The sequence below is a fragment of the Oncorhynchus nerka genome, linkage group LG22 (assembly GCF_034236695.1).
Source record: "Oncorhynchus nerka isolate Pitt River linkage group LG22, Oner_Uvic_2.0, whole genome shotgun sequence".
NCBI lineage: Eukaryota > Metazoa > Chordata > Actinopteri > Salmoniformes > Salmonidae > Oncorhynchus > Oncorhynchus nerka.
Genome location: NC_088417.1, coordinates 101,203,685 through 101,231,053, shown reverse-complemented (window position 1 = coordinate 101,231,053; position 27,369 = coordinate 101,203,685).

The following is a 27,369-nucleotide window of genomic DNA, read 5'->3' as shown; positions in this document are numbered from 1 at the left end:
CCCAATACCATGTCCAATACCAGCCCAATACCAGCCCAATACCATGTCCAATACCATGTCTAATACCATGTCCAATACCAGCACAATACCATGTCCAATACCATGTCTAATACCAGCACCATACCATGTCCAATACCATGTCTAATACCATGTCTAATACCATGTCTAATACCATTTCTAATACCAGCCTAATACCATGTCTAATACCATGTACAATACCATGTCTAATACCATGTCTAATACCATGTCTAATACCATGACTAATTCCATGTCTAATACCAGCCTAATACCATGTCCAATACCATGTCTAATACCATGTCTAATACCAGCCCAATACCATGTCTAATACCATGTCTAATACCAGCACAATACCATGTCTAATACCATGTCTAATAACATGTCTAATACCAGCCTAATACCATTGCCAATACCATGTCTAATACAATGTCTAATACCAGCCTAATATCATGTCCAATACCATGTCTAATACCATGTCCAATACCATGTCTAATACCATGTCTAATACCAGTCCAATACCAGCCCAATACCATGTCCAATACCAGCCCAATACCATGTCTAATACCAGCCTAATACCATGTCCAATACCAGCCCAATACCATGTCCAATACCATGTCTAATACCATGTCCAATACCATGTCCAATACCATGTCCAATACCAGCCAAATACCATGTCTAATACCAGCCCAATACCATGTCTAATACCAGCCTAATACCATGTCCAATACCAGCCCAATACCAGCCCAATACCATGTCCAATACCAGCCCAATACCAGCCCAATACCATGTCCAATACCATGTCTAATACCATGTCCAATACCAGCACAATACCATGTCCAATACCATGTCTAATACCAGCACCATACCATGTCCAATACCATGTCTAATACCAGCACAATACCATGTCCAATACCATGTCTAATACCACCCCAATACCATGTCTAATACCACCCCAATACCATGTCTAATACCATGTCCAATACAATGTCTAATACCACCCTAATACCAGCCTAATACCATGTCCAATACCAGCCTAATACCATGTCCAATACCATGTCCAATACCAGCCTAATACCATGCCCAATACCATGTCTAATACCAGCCCAATACCAGCCCAATACCATGTCCAATACCATGTCCAATACTATGTCCAATACCATGTCCAATACCATGTCCAATACCATGTCCAATACCAGCCCAATACCATGTCCAATACCATGTCCAATACCAGCCCAATACCAGCCCAATACCATGTCCAATACCAGCCTAATACCATGTCCAATACCATGTTCAATACCATGTCCAATACCATGTCTAATACCAGCACAATACCATGTCTAATACCATGTCCAATACCATGTCCAATACCAGCCCAATACCATTGTCTAATACCATGTCTAATACCATGTCCAATACCATGTCTAATACCATGTCCAATACCATGTCCAATACCAGCCTAATACCAGCCCAATACCATGACCAATACCATGTCCAATACCATGTCCAATACCATGTCCAATACCAGCACAATACCAGCCCAATACCATGTCCAATACCATGTCCAATACCAGCCTAATACCAGCCCAATACCATGTCCAATACCATGTCCAATACCATGTCCAATACCAGCCTAATACCATGTCCAATACCATGTCCAATACCATGTCCAATACCAGCCTAATACCAGCCCAATACCATGTCCAATACCATGTCCAATACCATGTCCAATACCATGTCCAATACCAGCCTAATACCAGCCCGATACCATGTCCAATACCATGTCCAATACCAGCCCAATACCATGTCCAATACTATGTCCAATACCATGTCCAATACCATGTCCAATACCATGTCTAATACCAGCCTAATACCATGTCCAATACCATGTCCAATACCAGCCCAATACCATGTCCAATACCATGTCCAATACCATGTCCAATACCATGTCCAATACCAGCCCAATACCATGTCCAATACCATGTCCAATACCAGCCCAATATCATGTCCAATATCATGTCCAAGGTGTTGAGATAATGATGTTGTACTGTTCGTGGAGTTGAGTTAACGATGTTGTACTGTTCGTGGAGTTGAGTTAACGATGTTGTACTGTTCGTGGAGTTTTGAGTTAACGATGTTGTACTGTTCGTGGAGTTGAGTTAACGATGTTGTACTATTCGTGGAGTTGAGTTAACGATGTTGTACTATTCGTGGAGTTGAGTTAACGATGTTGTACTATTCGTGGAGTTGAGTTAACGATGTTGTACTGTTCGTGGATTTGAGTTAACGATGTTGTACTGTTCGTAGAGTTGAGTTAACGATGTTGTACTATTCGTGTTCGTGGAGTTGAGTTACCGATGTTGTACTGTTCGTGGAGTTGAGGTAACGATGTTGTACTGTTCGTAGAGTTGAGTTAACGATGTTGTACTATTCGTGTTCGTGGAGTTGAGTTAACGATGTTGTACTGTTCGTGGAGTTGAGTTAACGATGTTGTACTGTTCGTGGAGTTGAGTTAACGATGTTGTACTGTTCGTGGAGTTGAGTTAACGATGTTGTACTGTTCGTGGAGTTGAGTTAACGATGATGTACTGTTCATGGCCAAACCCAGCCAAGAGCAATTCAAATCAAATCAAATCAAATTGATTTATATAGCCCTTCGTACATTTGATATCTCAAAGTGCTGTACAGAAACCCAGCCTAAAACCCCAAACAGCAAGCAATGCAGGTGTAGAAGCACGGTGGCTAGGAAAAACTCCCTAGAAAGGCCAAAACCTAGGAAGAAACCTAGAGAGGAACCAGGCTATGTGGGATGGCCAGTCCTCTTCTGGCTGTGCCGGGTGGAGATTATAACAGAACATGGCCAAGATGTTCAAATGTTCATAAATGACCAGCATGGTCGAATAATAATAAGGCAGAACAGTTGAAACTGGAGCAGCAGCACAGTCAGGTGGACTGGGGACAGCAAGGAGTCATCATGTCAGGTAGTCCTGGGGCACGGTCCTAGGGCTCAGGTCCTCCGAGAGAGAGAAAGAAAGAGAGAATTAGAGAGAGCATATGTGGGGTGGCCAGTCCTCTTCTGGCTGTGCCGGGTGGAGATTATAACAGAACATGGCCAAGATGTTCAAATGTTCATAAATGACCAGCATGGTCGAATAATAGTAAGGCAGAACAGTTGAAACTGGAGCAGCAGCATGGCCAGGTGGACTGGGGACAGCAAGGAGTCATCATGTCAGGTAGTCCTGGGGCATGGTCCTAGGGCTCAGGTCAGTTGAAACTGGAGCAGCAGCATGGCCAGGTGGGACTTGGGACAGCAAGGTGTCATCATGTCAGGTAGTCCTGGGGCACGGTCCTAGGGCTCAGGTCCTCCGAGAGAGAGAAAGAAAGAGAGAAGGAGAGAATTAGAGAACGCACACTTAGATTCACACTGGACACCGAATAGGACAGGAGAAGTACTCCAGATATAACAAACTGACCCTAGCCCCCCGACACATAAACTACTGCAGCAGAAATACTGGAGGCTGAGACAGGAGGGGTCAGGAGCCACTGAGACTCTACCAGTATGTATTTATTCTGTTGTGTACTCTTCTTAGTCACTTGCCAAGCCCTAACTCTCTTGTCGTGATGTGTGTTTTCTCCTATATATATATATAAATATTATTATTATTTTATTACAGACCTCGTCCCCGCTGGAGGCCTGTTGCCTTCTGGGAGGCCGTCAAATCAAATCAAATCAAATGTTATTTGTCACATACACATGGTTAGCAGATGTTAATGCGAGTGTAGCGAAATGCTTGTGCTTCTATTTCCGACAATGCAGTAATAACCAACGAGTAATCTAACTAACAATTCCAAAACTACTACCTTATACACACAAGTGTAAAGAGATAAAGAATATGCACATAAAGATATATGAATGAGTGATGGTACAGAACGGCATAGGCAAGATGCAGTAGATGGTATAGAGTACAGTATATACATATGAGATGAGTATGTAAACAAAGTGGCATAGTTTAAAGTGGCTAGTGATACATGTATTACATAAAGATGCAGTAGATTATATAGAGTACAGTATATACGTATACATATGAGATAAATAATGTAGGGTATATAAACATTATATTAAGTAGCATTGTAAATAAGAATTTGTTCTTAACTGACTTGTCTAGTTAAAAATAGTGGTTACATAAAAACTAAGAGCTACGGTTCTTAAGAACTATATTCTGTTGGAGGGTATTATAAATGTATTGCCTTGCTGATAGGAGGATTCAGTCCAGATCAAGGTTTTAGCCATAATTATGTTGTAGTTGTCGTAGCCAAACAAAATGTCTATATGGTAAATCCATTTGAATTCAATCCCTTTTTGACAGCACCCAATTTGATTTAATTAAGCGAAACCTTTCATATATATTTGCCCATTGTAGAAATGCTCAGAAAATGGCTTTGGACCAGAATGCCAAACCATTGAAAAGATGAAGGCGCTCAAAGTTGACCCATTTTACATAACCTACCATACCTTGAGACATCAACGTATTCAACACTGGAAAAGATAAACGATCGAGATTGATATCATTTAAAAACTTACAAACAGGGTTATCAAACTATTTTATAATGTATTTTTTTATAAAAAAAATTATGACATTTTTAAATCTATAACGTCAATTATCTAAAAACGCGTAAATGTACTAAAATGGAAATCAAACTGACATACAATTTTTCAAATGGTGCCACAAAGATTGTTAGAGGTCCACACATCAGAGAATGTTGACTTGAATGAGAAGATCCGTCAGGTAGGAGTGTCAGTCCAGTAATCAGGTAGCCTAGTGGTTAGAGCATTGGGCCTGTAACTGAAAGCTTGCCAGATCGATTCCCCTAGCTGACAAGGTCTGTTGTTCTGCCCCTGAACAAGGTAGTTAACTCACTGTTTCCTGGGCGCTGATGAAATTGATGTCGATTAAGGCAGCCACCCCACACCTCTCTGATTCAGAAGGGTTGGGTTAAATGAGGAAGACACATTTCAGTTGAATGCATTCAGTTGTACGACTGACGAGGGATCCCAGTTTCCCTTTCCTTTCCAGAAGAAACCTATAGAAATACAAGATCATTTAAGTTGACATTCAACAATGGGTGGACCGGAAGTCACCTTTGTGGTAGTAATTATAAGTTAACATTTCAATTCAATTAAAATGTCAATGGTGTACCAGCTAAATTACAGGGGTCAGGGGTCAGAACGGAAATGTCCCTTCTATGAATTGTGTTTCTATGATAGAAATTACATCCACCTTTTATTCAAGAGCATGTTTTCTTAACTGTTGTTTTTGTTTATGAATCAAAACAGGTGCTGTCAAAAAAAAGCGATTGAATTATTTTACATTTCCCCTTTAGTTGTTAGAAACAATTCCCTGTTGGAGGATGTAATCATGGTGTTGCCTTGCCGATAAAGGAATTCAGTCCTGATGTAATCATGGGGTTGCCTTGCCGATAAAGGAATTCAGTCCTGATGTAATCATGGTGTTGCCTTGCCGATAAAGGAATTCAGTCCTGATGTAATCATGGGGTTGCCTTGCCGATAAAGGAATTCAGTCCTGATGTAATCATGGGGTTGCCTTGCCGATAAAGGAATTCAGTCCTGATGTCATCGCTACAGTGTGCCTTGCACCACAACAACCACAAGTGTCATACAAACAAGGTCCAGAAAAAAAAGATTTTCCAACAACCCCAAGTAGTAGGTACAATGCTGACAGTTCTTTTTTTTCCCAAGGTGGGGATAAACCCGACTGATAATCATTGTTTTCCTCCACCTGAGGTTTTTTGTGTATTATTGTTGGCTACAATAGGTTATAATCAAGGTGTAGGAGACGTGTTGTGAGGGATGACAGTTACTTACAAGGTCAGAATTGACTGTCTCCTCTCCTTCCCAGACTGTCTCCTTTCCTTCCCAGACTGTCTCCTTTCCTTCCCAGGCTGTCTCCTTTCCTTCCCAGACTGTCTCCTTTCCTTCCCAGACTGTCTCCTTTCCTTCCCAGACCAACTAGACAAAAACCAGATCTCATCCCAGTGATTTTGTTTGTGTATGAAGGGTGAGGTCCACTTAGAGTGAACATTGGTCTAGTCCAGAGCTCTCTAACCCTGTTCATCAATCTAGTCCAGAGCTCTCCAACCCTGTTCATCTATCTAGTCCAGAGCTCTCCAACCCTGCTCATCTATCTAGTCCAGAGCTCTCCAACCCTGTTCATCTATCTAGTCCAGAGCTCTCCAACCCTGTTCATCAATCTAGTCCAGGGCTCTCCGACCCTGTTCATCAATCTAGTCCAGGGCTCTCCGACCCTGTTCATCAATCTAGTCCAGAGCTCTCCGACCCTGTTCCTGGAGAGATACCCTCATGTAGGTTTACATCTATCTAGTCCAGGGCTCTCCAACCCTGTTCCTGGAGAGATACCCTCCTGTAGGTTTACATCTATCTAGTCCAGAGCTCTCCAACCCTGTTCCTGGAGAGATACCCTCCTGTAGGTTTACATCTATCTAGTCCAGAGCTCTCCAACCCTGTTCATCTATCTAGTCCAGAGCTCTCCAACCCTGTTCATCTATCTAGTCCAGAGCTCTCCAACCCTGTTCATCTATCTAGTCCAGAGCTCTCCAACCCTGTTCATCTATCTAGTCCAGGGCTCTCCAACCCTGTTCATCTATCTAGTCCAGAGCTCTCCAACCCTGTTCATCTATCTAGTCCAGAGCTCTCCAACCCTGTTCATCTATCTAGTCCAGAGCTCTCCAACCCTGTTCATCTATCTAGTCCAGAGCTCTCCAACCCTGTTCATCTATCTAGTCCAGAGCTCTCCAACCCTGTTCATCAATCTAGTCCAGGGCTCTCCGACCCTGTTCATCAATCTAGTCCAGGGCTCTCCGACCCTGTTCCTGGAGAGATACCATCCTGTAGGTTTACATCTATCTAGTCCAGGGCTATCCAACCCTGTTCCTGGAGAGATACCCTCCTGTAGGTTTACATCTATCTAGTCCAGGGCTATCCAACCCTGTTCCTGGAGAGATACCCTCCTGTAGGTTTACATCTATCTAGACCATTGGCTCTCCAACCCTGTTCCTGAAGAGATACCATCCTGTAGGTTTACATCTATCTAGTCCAGGGCTCTCCAACGCTGTTCCTGGAGAGATACCCTCCTGTAGGTTTACATCTATCTAGTCCAGGGTTCTCCAACCCTGTTCCTGGAGAGACACCCTCCTGTAGGTTTACATCTATCAAGTCCAGAGCTCTCCAACCCTGTCCCTGGAGAGATACCCTCCTGTAGGTTTACATCTATCTAGTCCAGGGCTCTCCGACCCTGTTCATCTATCTAGTCCAGGGCACTCCAACCCTGTTCCTGAAGACCTAACCTCCTGTAAGTTTTCGCTCCAACCCCAGTTGTAACCAACCTGATTCAGCTTTTTAAACAGTCAATGATTACAATCAGGTGCATTAGATTAGGGTTGGAGTGAAAACCTACAGGAGGGTATCTTTCCAGGAACAGGGTTGGAGTGAAAACCTACAGGAGGGTATCTCTCCAGGAACAGGGTTGGAGTGAAAACCTACAGGAGGGTATCTCCAGGAACAGGGTTGGAGTGAAAACCTACAGGAGGGTATCTCCAGGAACAGGGTTGGAGTGAAAACCTACAGGAGGGTATCTCTCCAGGAACAGGGTTGGAGTGAAAACCTACAGGAGGGTATCTCTCCAGGAACAGGGTTGGAGTGAAAACCTACAGGAGGGTCTCTCTCCAGGAACAGGGTTGGAGTGAAACCTACAGGAGGGTATCTCTCCAGGAACAGGGTTGGAGTGAAACCTACAGGAGGGTATCTCTCCAGGAACAGGGTTGGAGTGAAAACCTACAGGAGGGTATCTCTCCAGGAACAGGGTTGAGTGAAAACCTACAGGAGGGTTTCTCTCCAGGAACAGGGTTGGAGTGAAAACCTACAGGAGGGTATCTCTCCAGGAACAGGGTTGGAGTGAAACCTACAGGAGGGTGGAACAGGGTTGGAGTGAAAACCTACAGGAGGGTATCTCTCCAGGAACAGGGTTGGAGTGAAAACCTACAGGAGGGTATCTCTCCAGGAACAGGGTTGGAGTGAAAACCTACAGGAGGGTATCTCTCCAGGAACAGGGTTGGAGTGAAAACCTACAGGAGGGTATCTCTCCAGGAACAGGGTTGGAGTGAAAACCTACAGGAGGGTATCTCTCCAGGAACAGGGTTGGAGTGAAAACCTACAGGAGGGTATCTCTCCAGGAACAGGGTTGGAGTGAAAACCTACAGGAGGGTATCTCTCCAGGAACAGGGTTGGAGTGAAAACCTACAGGAGGGTATCTCTCCAGGAACAGGGTTGAAAACCTACAGGAGGGTATCTCTCCAGGAACAGGGTTGGAGTGAAAACCTACAGGAGGGTATCTCTCCAGGAACAGGGTTGGAGGAGGGTGAAAGGGTTGGAGGAAAACCTACAGGAGGGTATCTCTCCAGGAACAGGGTTGAAATGAAAACCTACAGGAGGGTATCTCTCCAGGAACAGGGTTGGAGTGAAAACCTACAGGAGGGTATCTCTCCAGGAACAGGGTTGGAGTGAAAACCTACAGGAGGGTATCTCTCCAGGAACAGGGTTGAAATGAAAACCTACAGGAGGGTATCTCTCCAGGAACAGGGTTGGAGTGAAAACCTACAGGAGGGTATCTCTCCAGGAACAGGGTTGGAGTGAAAACCTACAGGAGGGTATCTCTCCAGGAACAGGGTTGGAGTGAAAACCTACAGGAGGGTATCTCTCCAGGAACAGGGTTGGAGTGAAAACCTACAGGAGGGTATCTCTCCAGGAACAGGGTTGGAGTGAAAACCTACAGGAGGGTATCTCTCCAGGAACAGGGTTGGAGTGAAAACCTACAGGAGGGTCTCTCTCCAGGAACAGGGTTGGAGTGAAAACCTACAGGAGGGTATCTCTCCAGGAACAGGGTTGGAGTGAAAACCTACAGGAGGGTATCTCTCCAGGAACAGGGTTGGAGTGAAAACCTACAGGAGGGTATCTCTCCAGGAACAGGGTTGGAGTGAAAACCTACAGGAGGGTATCTCTCCAGGAACAGGGTTGGAGTGAAAACCTACAGGAGGGTATCTCTCCAGGAACAGGGTTGGAGAGCTCTGGATGGTTAGGTCTCTAGTAAAAGGGTTGGAGAGCCCTGGATGGTTAGGTCTCTAGTAAAAGGGTTGGAGAGCTCTGGATGGTTAGGTCTCTAGTAAAAGGGTTGGAGAGCCCTGGATGGTTAGGTCTCTAGTAAAAGGGTTGGAGAGCCCTGGATGGTTAGGTCTCTAGTAAAAGGGTTGGAGAGCCCTGGATGGTTAGGTCTCTAGTAAAAGGGTTGGAGAGCCCTTCTTTAATCTAATTCACTAGATTCCCTCAGAAATAAACAGCATGATACCATAACACAAGTTAGATCATTTGTGTTTATTTTATAGCCTACAAAGTTGCCACAAATGTACAATTTAACCAGTCGTGTACATGCGCCAGAGTGAAACTGATGCACGTAGCCATCCACTACACAGGCTCTACACTCCCTGCATGATAGGTGTTCAATTCCTGTATTTAGCTCCATTATGCATCATCGGTGTCAACTGTGACTGTGTGTATGTAGCAGCAGTAGAGTGGGAAGGGCAACATGGTATATCACACAAAATGAGCATGGAGAAAATGCCATTAACGATCACACTGCCACAAAATGAGCTGTGTGTAAATGCCATTAACGATCACACTGCCACATAATGAGCTGTGTGTAAATGCCATTAACGATCACACTGCCACATAATGAGCTGTGTGTAAATGCCATTAACGATCACACTGCCACATAATGAGCTGTGTGTAAATGCCATTAACGATCACACTGCCACATAATGAGCTGTGTGTAAATGCCATTAACGATCACACTGCCACATAATGAGCTGTGTGTAAATGCCATCGACTAATGTAGGTTGAGAACCTACTGTATCTAGCTGACCGGTATACTTTATAATGACAGTGTGTACTGAAATAATGGGGCCACGTGAAGGATCACTTCACTATTTTTCCACATGCAAATAGCACACAACGACGTTTCTACATGATAGAAACTAAAAGTCTCTCTCACTCAAATGATTCCTCCTTGTTTCTTTTTTTTTTGTTGTTGTTGTATTTCCTGGAGTGAATCTGCCTGGAAGGAAGTCTCATTCTGGAATGTTGTAACGAATCAGATTGAGGAGTGTTTAAAACCCTTGGCTCGTCAGAGAGCCCAAATGTACAGCAGATACGTCTGCAGGGCAGAGGCGTTAAATAGGCAGGAAAGAGCCATGACATGGGAAATGCTCCATATTGTTTGTCCAGATTTGTAAAGCTCAGTTGGTTTAACCTCAAGCAGTCAATATATAAGCTGTGGAATAGAAGTCAAGGGAGGCTTGATAAACCACTGGAACAAGTGTACCCTATCTAGGCTTGGTATGAAATGTTACCCTATTCCCTATGTAGTGCACTACTTTAGATCAGAGCCCTATGGAACCCTATTCCCTATATAGTGCACTACTTTAGACCGGAACCCTATGGAACCCTATTCCCTATATAGTGCACTACTTTAGACCAGAGCCCTATGGAACCCTATTCCCTATGTAGTGCGCTACTTTAGACCGGAACCCTATGGAACCCTATTCCCTATATAGTCCACTACTTTAGACCAGGGTTCATGAAAGATGCCATTACTTTGAGTTGATACTGTAACCAAAGCCTCCGTTGAGGTTTTTATAGACATCCCTCAGTCTAGTAACTGTCTTGCTGCTGACTCTAACAGCCTCAGTCTAGTAACTGCCTTGCTGCTGACTCTAACAGCCTCAGTCTAGTAACTGTCTTGATGCTGACTCTAACAGCCTCCGTCTAGTAACTGCCTTGCTGCTGACTCTAACAGCCTCAGTCTAGTAACTGTCTTGATGCTGACTCTAACAGCCTCAGTCTAGTAACTGCCTTGCTGCTGACTCTAATAGCAACTATAGGTGGATGGTATTCAGCCACACCCAGGGGTGTGATCCACTTGACAAAAGGAATACGGTTCGCCACAGATATTTGATAGAATGGCCTGTGGCCATGTAGATGAGGAGCTTCCTGGGTAGGACTGATCCAGGGGTGAGAATCCCAAATGGCACCCTTTTCCCTGTGCCCTCCGGTCCAAAGTAGTGCGCAATGTAGGGAATTAGGGTGCCTTTTGGGACGGAATCCAGAAAAGTACGCCCACTCTCTCTCTCTCTCAGAACCGCATTTACTTGACTGAGGAGGAATTAATGCTTTTTGTGGTTCGGTTGGTTTGTTGCTCAATAAGAAGAAGCATTTCTCAAATAGAGTTTTGTAGTTTCTTGTTTTGTGTCACTCCTACATGATGTTCTGTATTATACCAACAGTAGATATTGATTGTGTATCACAGGACAGGAGATATTGTTTTGTTTAATTCAGAAGAACGTAGGATAAAAAACAACAACAACAACAACAACAACAACAACAACAACAACGTTAACCACAGTATCTACAGCGTCAGACTTATTCCAGAGGCTACCTAAGCATGTAACGCTCATATTTAACTATGTCTCCTCTAGTTCTTCTTCTAGCTTCTTGATCAGCTAAAGCACAAATTATTGTCTGGAATGTAAACGGAATGGTATTCAATTCCAGACATTATTACGAACCGTCCTCCCCTCAGCAGCCTCCAGTGGAAGAATCTGTACCACACACTACTACAACAATATACAATGTGTATATAATAGACAGTATCTACTACACCAATATACAATGTGTATATAATAGACAGTATCTACTACACCAATATACAATGTGTATATAATAGACAGTATCTACTACACCAATATACAATGTGTATATAATAGACCGTATCTACTACACCAATATACAATGTGTATATAATAGACCGTATCTACTACACCAATATACAATGTGTATATAATAGACAGTATCTACTACACCAATATACAATGTGTATATAATAGACAGTATCTACTACACCAATATACAATGTGTATATAATAGACAGTATCTACTACACCAATATACAATGTGTATATAATAGACAGTATCTACTAAACCAATATACAATGTGTATATAATAGACCATATCTACTACACCAATATACAATGTGTATATAATAGACAGTATCGTTGTTATGTAACAACTGTGTTTCAAAGTACCATGTAAAATGCCATTTAAAAAAAAAAACGTATAATTTTATTTTTTAAAAAAATAAATAAAAATACACACTACTCCTCCAAGACACCATTATGGTCCCAGTCTCTCTGACAGTAATGAGCTGTTTGAAGGTGTTGGTAATTCCTGGTTGTGTCCTCAGCGGCACCCTATTCCCTATATAGTGCTCTACTTTTGATCAGAATCCCATAGGAGGCCCATAGGGGGCTCTGGTCAAAAGAAGTGCACTACATAGGGAATAGGGTGCTGTTGGGGACGCATGTGGTTATCTGTGGTAATTCCTATCTGGTGTAGGTGGGTATTACTGTAATGGCATGTCAATGCAGAGACATGGAAATGAATGTGTGAAAACACAGCAGAAATAGCTTCGGTAAGCAGTTAAGCTTCTCTGTTCTTCAAGGTAATTTGAAATTGCACGGATTATAAACAGATTAAAAATGTTTAGATGTCAACGCTGAAAATCTAATTTCATGTTTAAACTTTAAAGGACTGAAATTCTGTCATGAAATGTTCACAGAAATAGAGCTACTGTTCTTGACCCAGTTTCTGTGCAATGCTAAGCTGACACCTGGCACGGTCTTCAGGTGGTCAATTACTGACCTGGTGAGGTACCAACTCAGGTATATTATGTAACATTAGGCCTCTACTGTAGCTATAGGGGTAAATCAGATCTATCGCTATTGGAGTAAATCAGATCTATAGCTGTAGGAGTAAATCAGGCCTATAGCTGTAGGAGTAAATCAGGCCTATAGCTATTGGAGGAAATCAGGCCAGCAGCTATAGGAGTAAATCAGGCCTGTAGCTATTGAAGTAAATCTGATCTATAGCAATAGGAGTAAATCAGATCTATAGCTATTGGAGTAAATCAGATATATAGCTATAGGATTAAATCATATCTATAGCTATTGGAGTAAATCAGATCTATAGCTATAGGATTAAATCATATCTATAGCTGTAGGAGTAAATCAGATCTATAGCTATTGGAGTAAATCAGGTCTATTGCTATAAGAGAAAATCAGATCTATAGCTATAGGAGTAAATCAGGCCTATAGGAGTAAATCAGGCCTATAGGAGTAAATCAGGCCTATAGCTATAGAAGTAAATCAGGCCTATAGCAATAGGAGTAAATTAGGTCTGAAGCTATGGGAGTAACCCAGATCTATAGCTATAGGAGTAAATCAGGTCTATAGCTATAGGAGTAAATCAGGTCTGTAGCTATAGGAGTAAATCAGGTATATAGCTATAGAAGTAAATCAGGTCTATATGAGTAAATCAGGTCTGTAGCTATAGGAGTAAATCAGGTCTATAGGAGTAAATCAGGTCTGTAGCTATAGGAGTAAATCAGGTCTATATCTATAGGAGTAAATCAGGTCTATAGCTATAGGAGTAAATCATATCTATAGCTATGGGAGTAAATCAGGCCTATAGCTATAGGAGTAAATCAGATCTATAGCTATAGGAGTAAATCAGGCCTATAGGAGTAAATCAGGCCTATAGTATTAAATCAGGCCTATAGCTATAGGAGTAAATCAGGCCTATAGCAATAGGAGTAAATTAGACCTAAAGCTATGGGAGTAAACCAGATCTATAGCTATAGGAGTAAATCAGGTCTATAGCTATAGGAGTAAATCAGGCCTGTAGCTATAGGAGTAAATCAGGTCTATAGCTATAGAAGTAAATCAGATCTATAGCTATAGGATTAAATCAGGTCTATAGGAGTAAATCAGGTCTGTAGCTATATGAGTAAATCAGGTCTATAGGAGTAAATCAGGTCTATAACTATAGGAGTAAATCAGATCTATAGGAGTAATTCAGATCCATCACTATTGGAGTAAATCAGGTCTATAGCTATAGGAGTAAATCAGGGCAGTAGCTATAGGAGTAAATCAGGCCTATAGGAGTAAATCAGATCTATAACTATAGGCATAAATCAAGTCCATAGCTATAGGAGTAAATCAGGTCTATAGCTATAGGAGTAAATCAGATCTATAGCAATAGGAGTAAATCAGGCCTATAGGATTAAATCAGATCTATAGCTGAAGGAGTAAATCAGGTTTATAACTTTAGGAGTAAATCAGATCTATAGATATAGGAGTAAATCAGATCTATAGATATAGGAGTAAATCAGATCTATAGATATAGGAGTATATCAGATCTATAGCTATAGGAGAAAACCAGGTCAATAGGAATAGATCAGATCTATAGCTATAGTAGGAAATCAGGCCTCTAGCTAAAGGGGTAAATCAGATCTATAGCTATATGAGTAAATCAGGTCTATAGCTACAGGAGTAAATCAGGCCTATAGCTGTAGGAGTAAATCAGGTCTATTGCTGTAGTAGTAAATCAGGCCTCTAGCTATAGGAGTAAATCAGATCTATAGCTATAGGAGTAAATCAGGTCTATAGCTACAGGAGTAAATCAGGCCTATAGCTGTAGGAGTAAATCAGATCTATAGCTATAGGACTAAATCAGATCTACAGCTATAGGAGTAAATCAGGTCTATAGCTATAGGAGTAAATCAGGTCTATAGGAGTAAATCAGGTCTATAACTATAGGAGTAAATCAGATCTATAGCTATAGGACTAAATCAGATCTACAGCTATAGGAGTAAATCAGGTCTATAGCTATAGGAGTAAATCAGGTCTATAGGAGTAAATCAGGTCTATAGGAGTAAATCAGGTCTATAGCTATAGGAGTAAATCAGGTATATAGGAGTAAATCAGGTCTATAGGAGTAAATCAGGTCTATAGGAGTAAATCAGGTCTATAGCTATAGGAGTAAATCAGGTCTATAGGAGTAAATCAGGTCTATAACTATAGGAGTAAATCAGATCTATAGCTATAGGACTAAATCAGATCTACAGCTATAGGAGTAAATCAGGTCTATAGCTACAGGAGTAAATCAGGTCTATAGCTATAGGAGTAAATCAGGTCTATAGCTATAGGAGTAAATCAGGCCTATAGGAGTAAATCAGGCCTATAGGAGTAAATCAGGCCTATAGCTATAGAAGTAAATCAGGCCTATAGCAATAGGGAGTAAATTAGGTCTGAAGCTATAGGAGTAAATCAGATCTATAGCCAGATCTATAGCTATAGGAGTAAATCAGGTCTATAGCTATAGGAGTAAATCAGGTCTATAGCTATAGGAGTAAATCAGGTCTGTAGCTATAGGAGTAAATCAGGTATATAGCTATAGGAGTAAATCAGGTCTATAGCTATGAGTAAATCAGGTCTATAGCTATAGGAGTAAATCAGGTCTATAGGAGTAAATCAGGTCTGTAGCTATAGGAGTAAATCAGGTCTATATCTATAGGAGTAAATCAGGTCTATAGCCATAGGAGTAAATCATATCTATAGCTATTGGAGAAAATCAGGTCTGTATAGCTATAGGAAAATCAGATCTATAGCTATAGGAGTAAATCAGGCCTATAGGAATAAATCAGGCCTATAGTATTAAATCAGGCCTATAGCTATAGGAGTAAATCAGGCCTATAGCAATAGGAGTAAACTAGCTACCTAAAGCTATGGGAGTAAATCAGATCTATAGCTATAGGAGTAAATCGGGTCTATAGCTATAGGAGTAAATCAGGCCTGTAGCTATAGGAGTAAATCAGGTCTATAGCTATAGAAGTAAATCAGATATATAGCTATAGGATTAAATAAGGTCTATAGGAGTAAATCAGGTCTGTAGCTATAGGAGTAAATCAGGTCTATAGGAGTAAATCAGGTCTGTAGCTATAGGAGTAAATCAGGTCTATAGCTATAGGAGTAAAATCAGGTCTATAGGAGTAAATCAGGTCTATAACTATATGAGGGTAAATCAGATCTATATAAATCAGAGTCATTCAGATCTATCACTATTGGAGTAAATCAGGTCTATAGCTATAGGAGTAAATCAGGGCAGTAGCTATAGGAGTAAATCAGGCCTATAGGAGTAAATCAGATCTATAACTATAGGCATAAATCAAGTCCATAGCTATAGGAGTAAATCAGGTCTATAGCTATAGGAGTAAATCAGATCTATAGCAATAGGAGTAAATCAGGCCTATAGCTATAGGATTAAATCAGATCTATAGCTGAAGGAGTAAATCAGGTTTATAACTTTCAGGCTAGTAAATCAGGTCTATAGTTATAGAGTAAATCAGATCTATAGATATAGGAGTAAATCAGATCTATAGATATAGGAGAAAACCAGGTCAATAGGAATAGATCAGATCTATAGCTATAGGAAATCAGGCCTCTAGCTAAAGGGGTAAATCAGATCTATAGCTATATGAGTAAATCAGGTCTATAGCTACAGGAGTAAATCAGGCCTATAGCTGTAGGAGTAAATCAGGTCTATAGCTATAGTAGTAAATCAGGCCTCTAGCTATAGGAGTAAATCAGATCTATAGCTATAGGAGTAAATCAGGTCTATAGCTACAGGAGTAAATCAGGCCTATAGCTGTAGGAGTAAATCAGATCTATAGCTATAGGACTAAATCAGATCTACAGCTATAGGAGTAAATCAGGTCTATAGCTACAGGAGTAAATCAGGTCTATAGCTACAGGAGTAAATTAGGCCTATAGCTGTAGGAGTAAATCAGGTCTATAGCTATAGGAATAAATCAGGTCTGTAGCTATAGGAGTAAATCAGGTCTATTGCTATAGGAGTAAATCAGGTCTATAGGAGTAAATCAGGTCTGTAGCTATAGGAGTAAATCAGGTCTATAGGAGTAAATCAGTAAATCAGGTCTGTAGCTATAGGAGTAAATCAGGTCTATAGCTATAGGAGTAAATCAGGTCTATAGGAGTAAATCAGGTCTATAACTATAGGAGTAAATCAGATCTATAGGAGTAATTCAGATCTATCACTATTGGAGTAAATCAGGTCTATAGCTATAGGAGTAAATCAGGGCAGTAGCTATAGGAGTAAATCAGGCCTATAGGAGTAAATCAGATCTATAACTATAGGCATAAATCAAGTCCATAGCTATAGGAGTAAATCAGGTCTATAGCTATAGGAGTAAATCAGATCTATAGCAATAGGAGTAAATCAGGCCTATAGGATTAAATCAGATCTATAGCTGAAGGAGTAAATCAGGTTTATAACTTTAGGAGTAAATCAGATCTATAGATATAGGAGTAAATTCAGATCTATAGATATAGGAGTAAATCAGATCTATAGATATAGGATATATCAGATCTATAGCTATAGGAGAAAACCAGGTCAATAGGAATAAATCAGATAACTATAGGCATAAATCAGATCTATAGCTATAGGAGTAAATCAGATCAGATCTATAGCTATAGGAGTAAATCAGATCTATAGCTATAGGGTAAATCAGATCTATAGCTATAGGAGTAAATCAGGTCTATAGCTATAGGAGTAAATCAGGTATAGCTAGGAGTAAATCAGGTCTATTGCTGTAGTAGTAAATCAGGTCTAGCTATAGGAGTAAATCAGATCTATAGCTATAGGAGTAAATCAGGTCTATAGCTACAGGAGTAAATCAGGCCTATAGCTGTAGGAGTAAATCAGGTCTATTGCTGTAGTAGTAAATCAGGCCTCTAGCTATAGGAGTAAATCAGATCTATAGCTATAGGAGTAAATCAGGTCTATAGCTACAGGAGTAAATCAGGCCTATAGCTGTAGGAGTAAATCAGATCTATAGCTATAGGACTAAATCAGATCTACAGCTATGGGAGTAAATCAGGTCTATAGCTACAGGAGTAAATCAGGTCTATAGCTACAGGAGTAAATCAGGCCTATAGCTGTAGGAGTAAATCAGGTCTATTGCTGTAGTAGTAAATCAGGCCTCTAGCTATAGGAGTAAATCAGATCTATAGCTATAGGAGTAAATCAGGTCTATAGCTACAGGAGTAAATCAGGCCTATAGCTGTAGGAGTAAATCAGATCTATAGCTATAGGACTAAATCAGATCTACAGCTATAGGAGTAAATCAGGTCTATAGCTACAGGAGTAAATCAGGTCTATAGCTATAGGAGTAAATCAGGCCTATAGCTGCTAGGAGTAAATCAGGTATATAGCTATAGGAATAAATCAGGTCTGTAGCTGTAGGAGTAAATCAGGTCTGTAGCTATAGGAGTAAATCAGGTCTATAGCTAAATCAGGTCTGTAGCTATAGGAGTAAATCAGGTCTATAGCTATAGGAGTAAATCAGGTCTATAGCCTATAGGAGTAAATCATATCTATAGCTATTGGAGTAAAATCAGGTCTGTAGCTATTGGAGAAAAAATCAGGTCTATAGCTATAGGAGTAAATCAGGCTATAGCTATAGGAGTAAATCAGGCTATATAAATCAGCTATAGGAGTAAATCAGGTCTATAGCTAGGAGTAAATCAGGCCTATAGCTATAGGAGTAAATCAGATCTATAGCTATAGGACAGATAAATCAGATCTACAGCTCTATAGCTATAGGAGTAAATCAGGTCTATAGCTACAGGAGTAAATCAGGTCTATAGCTACAGGAGTAAATTAGGCCTATAGCTGTAGGAGTAAATCAGGTCTATAGCTATAGGAATAAATCAGGTCTGTAGCTATAGGAGTAAATCAGGTCTATTGCTATAGGAGTAAATCAGGTCTATAGGAGTAAATCAGGTCTGTAGCTATAGGAGTAAATCAGGTCTATAGGAGTAAATCAGGTCTGTAGCTATAGGAGTAAATCAGGTCTATAGCTATAGGAGTAAATCAGGTCTATAGGAGTAAATCAGGTCTATAACTATAGGAGTAAATCAGATCTATAGGAGTAATTCAGATCTATCACTATTGGAGTAAATCAGGTCTATAGCTATAGGAGTAAATCAGGGCAGTAGCTATAGGAGTAAATCAGGCCTATAGGAGTAAATCAGATCTATAACTATAGGCATAAATCAAGTCCATAGCTATAGGAGTAAATCAGGTCTATAGCTATAGGAGTAAATCAGATCTATAGCAATAGGAGTAAATCAGGCCTATAGGATTAAATCAGATCTATAGCTGAAGGAGTAAATCAGGTTTATAACTTTAGGAGTAAATCAGATCTATAGATATAGGAGTAATTCAGATCTATAGATATAGGAGTAAATCAGATCTATAGATATAGGAGTATATCAGATCTATAGCTATAGGAGAAAACCAGGTCAATAGGAATAGATCAGATCTATAGCTATAGTAGGAAATCAGGCCTCTAGCTAAAGGGGTAAATCAGATCTATAGCTATATGAGTAAATCAGGTCTATAGCTACAGGAGTAAATCAGGCCTATAGCTGTAGGAGTAAATCAGGTCTATTGCTGTAGTAGTAAATCAGGCCTCTAGCTATAGGAGTAAATCAGATCTATAGCTATAGGAGTAAATCAGGTCTATAGCTACAGGAGTAAATCAGGCCTATAGCTGTAGGAGTAAATCAGGTCTATTGCTGTAGTAGTAAATCAGGCCTCTAGCTATAGGAGTAAATCAGATCTATAGCTATAGGAGTAAATCAGGTCTATAGCTACAGGAGTAAATCAGGCCTATAGCTGTAGGAGTAAATCAGATCTATAGCTATAGGACTAAATCAGATCTACAGCTATGGGAGTAAATCAGGTCTATAGCTACAGGAGTAAATCAGGTCTATAGCTACAGGAGTAAATCAGGTCTATAGCTACAGGAGTAAATCAGGCCTATAGCTGTAGGAGTAAATCAGGTCTATTGCTGTAGTAGTAAATCAGGCCTCTAGCTATAGGAGTAAATCAGATCTATAGCTATAGGAGTAAATCAGGTCTATAGCTACAGGAGTAAATCAGGCCTATAGCTGTAGGAGTAAATCAGATCTATAGCTATAGGACTAAATCAGATCTACAGCTATAGGAGTAAATCAGGTCTATAGCTACAGGAGTAAATCAGGTCTATAGCTACAGGAGTAAATCAGGCCTATAGCTGTAGGAGTAAATCAGGTATATAGCTATAGGAATAAATCAGGTCTGTAGCTGTAGGAGTAAATCAGGTCTGTAGCTATAGGAGTAAATCAGGTCTATAGGAGTAAATCAGGTCTGTAGCTATAGGAGTAAATCAGGTCTATATCTATAGGAGTAAATCAGGTCTATAGCCATAGGAGTAAATCATATCTATAGCTATTGGAGAAAATCAGGTCTGTAGCTATTGGAGAAAATCAGGTCTATAGGAGTAAATCAGGCCTATGGGAGTAAATCAGGCCTATAGCTATAGAAGTAAATCAGGCCTATAGCAATAGGAGTAAATTAGGTCTGAAGCTATGGGAGTAACCCAGATCTATAGCTATAGGAGTAAATCAGGTCTATAGCTATAGGAGTAAATCAGGTCTGTAGCTATAGGAGTAAATCAGGTATATAGCTATAGAAGTAAATCAGGTCTATATGAGTAAATCAGGTCTGTAGCTATAGGAGTAAATCAGGTCTATAGGAGTAAATCAGGTCTGTAGCTATAGGAGTAAATCAGGTCTATATCTATAGGAGTAAATCAGGTCTATAGCCATAGGAGTAAATCATATCTATAGCTATTGGAGAAAATCAGGTCTGTAGCTATTGGAGAAAATCAGGTCTATAGCTATAGGAGTAAATCAGGCCTATAGGAGTAAATCAGGCCTATGGGAGTAAATCAGGCCTATAGCTATAGGAGTAAATCAGGTCTATAGGAGTAAATCAGGTCTGTAGCTATAGGAGTAAATCAGGTCTATAGGAGTAAATCAGGTCTGTAGCTATAGGAGTAAATCAGGTCTATAGCTATAGGAGTAAATCAGGTCTATAGGAGTAAATCAGGTCTATAACTATAGGAGTAAATCAGATCTATAGGAGTAATTCAGATCTATCACTATTGGAGTAAATCAGGTCTATAGCTATAGGAGTAAATCAGGTCTATAGCTATAGGAGTAAATCACGGCAGTAGCTATAGGAGTAAATTAGGCCTATAGGAGTAAATCAGATCTATAACTATAGGCGTAAATCAAGTCCATAGCTATAGGAGTAAATCAGGTCTATAGCTATAGGAGTAAATCAGATCTATAGCTATAGGAGTAAATCAGGCCTATAGGAGTAAATCAGGTCTATATCTATAGGATTAAATCAGATCTATAGCTGAAGGAGTAAATCAGGTCTATAACTTTAGGAGTAAATCAGATCTATAGATATAGGAGTAAATCAGATCTATAGATATAGTAGTAAATCAGGCCTCTAGCTAAAGGGGTAAATCAGATCTATAGCTATAGGAGAAAATCAGGTCAATAGGAATAGATCAGATCTATAGCTATAGTAGTAAATCAGGCCTCTAGCTAAAGGGGTAAATCAGATCTATAGCTATAGGAGTAAATCAGGTCTATAGCTACAGGAGTAAATCAGGCCTATAGCTGTAGGAGTAAATCAGGTCTATAGCTGTAGTAGTAAATCAGGCCTCTAGCTATAGGAGTAAATCAGATCTATAGCTATAGGAGTAAATCAGGTCTATAGCTACAGGAGTAAATCAGGCCTATAGCTGTAGGAGTAAATCAGGTCTATATCTACAGGAGTAAATCAGATCTATAGCTATAGGACTAAATCAGATCTACAGCTATAGGAGTAAATCAGGTCTATAGCTACAGGAGTAAATCAGGTCTATAGCTACAGGAGTAAATCAGGTCTATAGCTACAGGAGTAAATCAGGCAAATAGCTGTAGGAGTAAATCAGGTCTATTGCTGTAGTAGTAAATCAGGCCTATAGCTATAGGAGTAAATCAGGTCTATAGCTACAGGAGTAAATCAGGCCTATAGGAGTAAATCAGATCTATAGCTATAGAACTAAATCAGACCTACAGCTATAGGAGTAAATCAGGTCTATAGCTACAGGAGTAAATCAGGTCTATAGCTACAGGAGTAAATCAGGCCTATAGCTGTAGGAGTAAATCAGGTCTATATCTACAGGAGTAAATCAGGTCTATAGCTACAGGAGTAAATCAGGCCTATAGCTATAGGAGTAAATCAGGTCTATAGCTATAGGAGTAAATCAGGTCTGTAGCTATAGGAGTAAATCAGGTATATAGCTATAGAAGTAAATCAGGTCTATATGAGTAAATCAGGTCTGTAGCTATAGGAGTAAATCAGGTCTATAGGAGTAAATCAGGTCTGTAGCTATAGGAGTAAATCAGGTCTATATCTATAGGAGTAAATCAGGTCTATAGCCATAGGAATAAATCATATCTATAGCTATTGGAGAAAATCAGGTCTGTAGCTATTGGAGAAAATCAGGTCTATAGCTATAGGAGTAAATCAGGCCTATAGGAGTAAATCAGGCCTATGGGAGTAAATCAGGCCTATAGCTATAGAAGTAAATCAGGCCTATAGCAATAGGAGTAAATTAGGTCTGAAGCTATGGGAGTAACCCAGATCTATAGCTATAGGAGTAAATCAGGTCTATAGCTATAGGAGTAAATCAGGTCTATAGCTATAGGAGTAAATCAGGTCTGTAGCTATAGGAGTAAATCAGGTATATAGCTATAGAAGTAAATCAGGTCTATATGAGTAAATCAGGTCTGTAGCTATAGGAGTAAATCAGGTCTATAGGAGTAAATCAGGTCTGTAGCTATAGGAGTAAATCAGGTCTATATCTATAGGAGTAAATCAGGTCTATAGCCATAGGAGTAAATCATATCTATAGCTATTGGAGAAAATCAGGTCTGTAGCTATTGGAGAAAATCAGGTCTATAGCTATAGGAGTAAATCAGGCCTATAGGAGTAAATCAGGCCTATGGGAGTAAATCAGGCCTATAGCTATAGGAGTAAATCAGATCTATAGCTATAGGAGTAAATCAGGCCTATAGGAGTAAATCAGGCCTATAGTACTAAATCAGGCCTATAGCTATAGGAGTAAATCAGGCCTATAGCAATAGGAGTAAATTAGACCTAAAGCTATGGGAGTAAACCAGATCTATAGCTATAGGAGTAAATCAGGTCTATAGCTATAGGAGTAAATCAGGCCTGTAGATATAGGAGTAAATCAGGTCTATAGTTATAGAAGTAAATCAGATCTATAGCTATAGGATTAAATCAGGTCTATAGGAGTAAATCAGGTCTGTAGCTATAGGAGTAAATCAGGTCTATAGGAGTAAATCAGGTCTGTAGCTATAGGAGTAAATCAGGTCTATAGCTATAGGAGTAAATCAGGTCTATAGGAGTAAATCAGATCTATAGCTGAAGGAGTAAATCAGGTTTATAACTTTAGGAGTAAATCAGATCTATAGATATAGAAGTAAATCAGGCCTATAGCAATAGGAGTAAATTAGGTCTGAAGCTATGGGAGTAACCCAGATCTATAGCTATAGGAGTAAATCAGGTCTATAGCTATAGGAGTAAATCAGGTCTATAGCTATAGGAGTAAATCAGGTCTGTAGCTATAGGAGTAAATCAGGTATATAGCTATAGAAGTAAATCAGGTCTATATGAGTAAATCAGGTCTGTAGCTATAGGAGTAAATCAGGTCTATAGGAGTAAATCAGGTCTGTAGCTATAGGAGTAAATCAGGTCTATATCTATAGGAGTAAATCAGGTCTATAGCCATAGGAGTAAATCATATCTATAGCTATTGGAGAAAATCAGGTCTGTAGCTATTGGAGAAAATCAGGTCTGTAGCTATTGGAGAAAATCAGGTCTATAGCTATAGGAGTAAATCAGGCCTATAGGAGTAAATCAGGCCTATGGGAGTAAATCAGGCCTATAGCTATAGGAGTAAATCAGATCTATAGCTATAGGAGTAAATCAGGCCTATAGGAGTAAATTAGGCCTATAGTATTAAATCAGGCCTATAGCTATAGGAGTAAATCAGGCCTATAGCAATAGGAGTAAATTAGACCTAAAGCTATGGGAGTAAACCAGATCTATAGCTATAGGAGTAAATCAGGTCTATAGCTATAGGAGTAAATCAGGCCTGTAGATATAGGAGTAAATCAGGTCTATAGTTATAGAAGTAAATCAGATCTATAGCTATAGGATTAAATCAGGTCTATAGGAGTAAATCAGGTCTGTAGCTATAGGAGTAAATCAGGTCTATAGGAGTAAATCAGGTCTGTAGCTATAGGAGTAAATCAGGTCTATAGCTATAGGAGTAAATCAGGTCTATAGGAGTAAATCAGATCTATAACTGAAGGAGTAAATCAGGTTTATAACTTTAGGAGTAAATCAGATCTATAGATATAGGAGTAAATCAGATCTATAGATATAGGAGTATATCAGATCTATAGCTATAGGAGAAAATCAGGTCAATAGGAATAGATCAGATCTATAGCTATAGTAGGAAATCAGGCCTCTAGCTAAAGGGGTAAATCAGATCTATAGCTATATGAGTAAATCAGGTCTATAGCTACAGGAGTAAATCAGGCCTGTAGCTATAGGAGTAAATCAGGTCTATAGCTATAGAAGTAAATCAGATCTATTGCTATAGGATTAAATCAGGTCTATAGGAGTAAATCAGGTCTGTAACTATAGGAGTAAATCAGGTCTATAGCTATAGGAGTAAATCAGGTCTATAGGAGTAAATCAGGTCTATAACTATAGGAGTAAATCAGATCTATAGGAGTAATTCAGATCTATCACTATTGGAGTAAATCAGGTCTATAGCTATAGGAGTAAATCAGGTCTATAGCTATAGGAGTAAATCACGGCAGTAGCTATAGGAGTAAATTAGGCCTATAGGAGTAAATCAGATCTATAACTATAGGCGTAAATCAAGTCCATAGCTATAGGAGTAAATCAGGTCTATAGCTATAGGAGTAAATCAGATCTATAGCTATAGGAGTAAATCAGGCCTATAGGAGTAAATCAGGTCTATATCTATAGGATTAAATCAGATCTATAGCTGAAGGAGTAAATCAGGTCTATAACTTTAGGAGAAAATCAGATCTATAGATATAGGAGTAAATCAGATCTATAGATATAGGAGTACATCAGATCTATAGATATAGGAGTATATCAGATCTATAGCTATAGGAGAAAATCAGGTCAATAGGAATAGATCAGATCTATAGCTATAGTAGTAAATCAGGCCTCTAGCTAAAGGGGTAAATCAGATCTATAGCTATAGGAGTAAATCAGGTCTATAGCTACAGGAATAAATCAGGCCTATAGCTGTAGGAGTAAATCAGGTCTATAGCTGTAGTAGTAAATCAGGCCTCTAGCTATAGGAGTAAATCAGATCTATAGCTATAGGAGTAAATCAGGTCTATAGCTACAGGAGTAAATCAGGCCTATAGCTGTAGGAGTAAATCAGGTCTATAGCTGTAGTAGTAAATCAGGCCTCTAGCTATAGGAGTAAATCAGATCTATAGCTATAGGAGTAAATCAGGTCTATAGCTACAGGAGTAAATCAGGCCTATAGCTATAGGAGTAAATCAGATCTATAGCTATAGGAGTAAATCAGGTATATAGCTACAGGAGTAAATCAGGCCTATAGCTGTAGGAGTAAATCAGGTCTATAGCTATAGGAGTAAATCAGGCCTATAGCTACAGGAGTAAATCAGATCTATAGCTATAGGAGTAAATCAGGCCTTTAGGAGTAAATCAGGTCTATATCTATAGGATTAAATCAGATCTATAGCTGAAGGAGTAAATCAGGTCTATAACTTTAGGAGTAAATCAGATCTATAGATATAGGAGTAAATTAGATCTATAGATATAGGAGTAAATCAGATCTATAGATATAGGAGTATATCAGATCTATAGCTATAGGAGAAAATCAGGTCAATAGGAATAGATCAGATCTATAGCTATAGTAGTAAATCAGGCCTCTAGCTATAGGAGTAAATCAGATCTATAGCTATAGGAGTAAATCAGGTCTATAGCTGTAGTAGTAAATCAGGCCTCTAGCTATAGGAGTAAATCAGATCTATAGCTATAGGAGTAAATCAGGTCTATAGCTACAGGAGTAAATCAGGCCTATAGCTGTAGGAGTAAATCAGGTCTATAGCTGTAGTAGTAAATCAGGCCTCTAGCTATAGGAGTCAATCAGATCTATAGCTATAGGAGTAAATCTTGTATATAGCTACAGGAGTAAATCAGGCCTCTAGCTATAGGAGTAAATCAGATCTATAGCTATAGGAGTAAATCAGGTCTATAGCTACAGGAGTAAATCAGGCCTATAGCTGTAGGAGTAAATCAGGTCTATAGCTATAGGAGTAAATCAGATCTATAGCTATAGGAGTAAATCAGATCTACAGCTATAGGAGTAAATCAGGTCTATAGCTGCAGGAGTAAATCAGGCCTATAGCTGTAGGAGTAAATCAGGTCTATAGCTACAGGAGTAAATCAGGCCTCTAGCTATAGGAGTAAATCAGGTCTATAGCTACAGGAGGAAATCAGGCCTCTAGCTACAGGAGGAAATCAGGCCTCTAGCTATAGGAGTAAATAAGGTCTATAGCTACAGGAGTAAATCAGGCCTATAGCTGTAGGAGTAAATAAGGTCTATAGCTATAGGAGTAAATCAGATCTATAGCTATAGGAATAAATCAGATCTAAGCTATAGGAGTAAATCAGGTCTATAGCTATAGGAAAAATCAGATCTAAGGCTATAGGAGTAAATCAGGTCTTCGACTATAGGAATAAATCAGATCTAAGGCTAATAGTAGAAGAAGTACGTGTCATTTTGAAGAAACATATAAAATGTTCCTCATGTAAAAAAGTTAAATGGTGGTTTTAAAATGACAACCATGGAGAAGTACAATAATTCATGCCTTAAAAATAGAATGGACAACATGCTGATATTTTGTAGTTACATGTGTTGCAGATTTGGTCTTTGCAGCAGTGTTTTGCTGCCCTCCAGTGGTCAAATAGGGCATCTCAATGTATAATCTTCAATCAGAGAAAGAGAAAATCTCTGCGAATCATAGTTGAGAAAACATGTCACATGACCAACTGTAGCGAAGCCATTTCGGCCATTGTGGAAACTGGAAACCCACTAGGCACAGACGTCAATTTAAGGTGAATTCAATTGTTCTGCCTGCGGCTGAGGAACCCTGACCTGTTCACCAGATGTGCTAACTTGTGTTTTCGACCATCTCTCTCGCTCTCCCTCCCTTCCTCCCTCTGTCTCTCCCTCACCTGCTGTCTCGACCTCTGAATGCTCAGCTATGAAAAGCCAACTGACGTTTACTCCTGA